The following is a 4,350-nucleotide window of genomic DNA, read 5'->3' as shown; positions in this document are numbered from 1 at the left end:
GTCTTACTGGTCAACAAGACCCGCCCAAGCCACCCCAGTATATTCTGCAGTAATGCCCAGGTCTCGTTATGAGACAATAATGAGGTTCCTCCACTTCAATGACAACGCACAGGCCCCCCCAAGTACCGATGCAAACCGGGATCGGTTGTTCAAAATAAGACCGCTAATAAATTCCCTGAATAATTTATTTCTGCAACTCTACACCCCTGAGCAGAATGTAAGTGTGGACGAATCCCTCCTCAACTTTCATGGCAGACTTAGCTTTCGCCAATATCTACCTTCAAAAAGGGCAAGATATGGCGTTAAGCTCTACAAATTGTGTGAAAGCAGGTCAGGATATACCACCGCCTTCAGAATTTATGAAGGGCAGGACCGCACAATAAATGTTCCTGGATGCCCCCCTGATCTTTCCACCAGCAGTAAGATCGTGTGGGAGATAATGCAGCCTCTGCTTCACAAGGGGTACCACCTGTACTGCGACAATTTTTATTCCAGTGTGCCCCTGTTTAGGCATTTGCATGCTGCAAGGACTTGGGCATGTGGTACCATGCGCAAAAACAGAATTGGTTTTCCACAGCAATTAGTGGGGAAGCGCATGGTAAAGGGGGACTCCTGTGCTTATGCATCTGAAGAATTGCTGGCGGTCAAGTTCAGGGATCGCAAAGATGTGTGTGTGCTATGCACGATTCATACCGCAGGAACAGTGGCAGTGAGGGAAAGGGGGGCAACATCGGACAAGCACAAACCAGTGAGCGTGTCCGAATATAACAAGTACATGGGGGGGGGTGGATTTAAGCGACCAGGTTTTACAGCCCTATTTAGTAAAACGCAAAACTAAAACCTGGTACAAAAAAGTGGCCATTTATTTGTTACAGGTGGCCATCCACAACTCATTTGTGCTCTACAAAAAAAACAGAGGCAGAGACACATACCTGGATTTCCAGGAAAAAAATATTGAAGGCCTCATTTTTGATGTTCAGGACACCCGAGAATGCCCCCAGTCTGAGGATGTCACGCGACTGACTGAAAGACACTTCATCACTCGGATTCCCCCAACACCAACCAGAAGCAAACCTCAGAAAAAGTGCCGCGTCTGCAGAAAAGACGGGCACCGCAAAGATTCCCGATATTTCTGTCCCTCATGTCCCTCACAACCAGGCCTGTGCATTGAGCCATGTTTTAAAAAATACCACACTGTTCTGAATTATTAGATTTTAGTTAATTCGTTGAAAATATATTTGCCCTACATTACGTTTTTATTTTTCCCCTGATTTTACTCCAAGGGTGAGGGAGGGAATGGGTGGGTGGGGGGTGGATGTCATGTTTGCATATTCTCTAAAGTTCATCTGCTGGAGAGCTCCATTTGCATAAACCTGCAATTTCTTATTTTAGAAAACCCCAAAAAATAAATTCCCATTATACCCCTAGATGAATATTTTGGGATTTCTGCTTCAAGAGCAGATATTTTGGAAGTGTTATAGAAACTCTGTTGAGTTTTGTAAAACCAGCTTTGAAAAAAAGCGATTTGTGAAATAAGCTTCTTCTATCGTCCGCCCTCCTACTTCTCTATGTGATAAATAAGACACACATATTTGGTATCCCCATGCTCAGGAGAAGTGGAAGAATGTGAAAGGAGATGAATTTTGGCCGTGGTCTATGCCGTGTGTGAAAAATGCTGGTATAAACTGACGCATTTGCTAAAAAATTGCTAATTTTATTTTAATCCATCTTATTCAAGAAACTTTCAGAAGAAAACTGGACTGTCTAAAAATATGATAAACCCCTTGAAGAAAACCTTGTGGGGTCTACTTGCGTGAATGAAGTAATTTATGGGGTGATTCTAATCTTTCAGCAGCATTAGGCCCCCCAGAAAACAGTATGCGGCTATAAAATCAAGTGCAGAATTCCTGGACCGAAAAGGCCAAAAAGCCTCCTTTTATGCCAAGCCCTGGCACATGCCCGTGAATAAAGCACACATATTTGGTATCCCCATGCACAGGAGAAGTGGAAGAATGTGAAATGCGATGAATTTTGTCCGTGGTCCATTTTGTGTGTGAAAAAGCTAGCATAAACTGACGCATTTGTTAAAAAAAAAGGTAATTTTATTTTGTTACATCTTATTCAAGAAACTTTCAGAAGAAAACTGGACTGTCTAAAAATATGATAAACCCCTTGAAGGAAACCTTGTGGGGTCTACTTGTGTGAATGAAGTCATTTATGGGGTGATTCTAATGTTTCAGCAGCATTACGCCCACCAGAAAACAGTATGCTGCTATAAAATCAAATGCAAAATTCCTGGACCGAAAAGCCTCCTTTTATGCCAAGCCCTGGCACATGCCCGCACAGTGAATAAGGCACACATATTTGGTATCCCCATGCACGGGAGAAGTGGAAGAATGTGAAAGGAGATGAATTTTGTCCGTGGTCTATGCCGTATGTGAAAAATAGTAGCCTAAACTGACGCATTTGCTAAAAAATAGCAGATTTTTTTTTGTTCCATCTTATTCAAGAAACTTTCAGAAGTAACTGGACTTGCTAAAAATATGATAAACCCCTTGAAGGAAACCTTGTGGGGTCTACTTGTGCGAATGAAGTAATTTATGGGGTGATTCTAATGTTTCAGCAGCATTACACCCCCCAGAAAACAGTATGCTGCTATAAAATCAAATGCAAAATTCCTGGACCGAAAAGGCCGAAAAGCCTCCTTTTATGCCAAGCCCTGGCACATGCCCGCACAGTGAATAAGGCACACATATTTGGTATCCCCATGCACGGGAGAAGTGGAAGAATGTGAAAGGAGATTAATTTTGTCCGTGGTCCATACCGTGTGTGAAAAATGCTAGCATAAACTGGCGCAATTGCTAAATTCTTGCATTTTTTTCCAATTTTGCCCACTTTAGAGAAAAAAATAAAAATGATATATACTGACAAATGCCACTTAAACAAAGCCCTATCTGTCCTTTAAAAAGAGTGTAAAATTCAAAGATGAACTTTATTCACCTGCTGAGTTATAGTCATCTAAAGAAGCGCATAGCAAAATTGTGAAATTTGCTCTGGTCATTTAGCTGTAAAACAGCCTAGTCCTTAACCGGTTAAAGCAATGTAGAGGTCAAATTTACAAATTTAATTTTTTTTTGCCAAAATTCATTTGTAATAAAAAAAAATCTGTACCACAGAAGATTTTACCCGAGAAATGCAACTCAATATTTATTTAATAGATTCTGCAGTTTTTAGAATTATCCTACATGTGGCCCTAGTGTGCTAATAAACTGAAACACTGGCCTCAGAAGCAAAGGAGCACCTAGTGGATTTTTTTTTTTAAATGGAATAAAGTAGAAAAAGCACCCCAACATTTGTAAAACAATTTCTCCCGATTACGGAAATACGCCATATGTGGTAATAAACGGCTGTTTGGACCCACAGCGTGGCTTAGAAGGGAAGGAGAGCTATTTGGCTTTTGGAGCTGAAATTTAGCTGAAATGGTTTTCGGGTGCCATGTCGCATTTGCAAAGCCCCTGAGAGGCCAAAACAGTGGAAGCCCCCCAAAAGTGACCCCATTTGGGAAACTACACCACTTAAGGAATCTATCTAGGGGTATAGTGAGCATTTAGACCCCACAGGTCTTTTGAAGAATTTATTAGAATTAGGCCGTGAAAATGAATATCAACATTATTTCCACTAAAATGTTGAATTTTTTCAATTTCACAAAGGATAAAGGAGGAAAAAGCACACCAACATTTGTGAAGCAATTTCTCCTGAGTATAGCAATACCCCACATGTGGTCATAAATGTTTTTTCATTCGAAAATAATTAACATCGCTTCTCGGCCTTTTGGCTAAGATCAAGTATAGTATCTGTTCTTATTAGTTTAATATCTGATACGTCCCCTATCTGGGGACCATATATTAAATGGATTTTTGGAACAGGGAGATGGAAATAGAGCTTGCTCTGTCCACTCCACGCATTAACCTGGTATTGAAATACCTCTAAGACCGGTGAACAGAAAAAAAAAAAAGTAATTAACCTTTTACAGACTGAATCATTTTTTGCTTTTTCTTTTCGATTTTCCCTCCCCCCTTTCCAAGAGCCATAACTTTTTAATTTATCCATCAATAGAGTGGCGTGAGGGCTTATTTTTTGTAGTTTTTATTGGTACCATTTATTGGTACATACAACTTTTTGAGCACTTTTTATAAAAATATTTGGTAGAGCCAAGTTGTCAAAAAAATTGCGATTTTGCTGTTTTAAATTCTTTATTTTTCACGGCATTCACCGTGCGAGTTAAATAATGGTATATTGTAATAGTCCTAACTTTTACGGACGCAGCGATACCAATTTTGTGTATTTTTG

General features: G+C 40.1%; 1 non-coding gene across 1 annotated transcript; it reads left to right on the top strand.

Annotated features, from left to right (window-relative positions):
- Window positions 1–3,815: 3,815 nt before the first annotated feature.
- LOC142722311 (U2 spliceosomal RNA) lies at window positions 3,816–4,006 on the top strand. The gene has a single exon (XR_012874630.1). It is a non-coding gene; the product is annotated as a U2 spliceosomal RNA (small nuclear RNA).
- The last annotated feature ends 344 nt before the right edge of the window (window positions 4,007–4,350 follow it).

Source organism: Rhinoderma darwinii, chromosome 1 (assembly GCF_050947455.1).
Source record: "Rhinoderma darwinii isolate aRhiDar2 chromosome 1, aRhiDar2.hap1, whole genome shotgun sequence".
NCBI lineage: Eukaryota > Metazoa > Chordata > Amphibia > Anura > Rhinodermatidae > Rhinoderma > Rhinoderma darwinii.
Note: the sequence above shows the minus strand (reverse complement) of the source record. Positions and strands in the feature narration are given on the sequence as shown.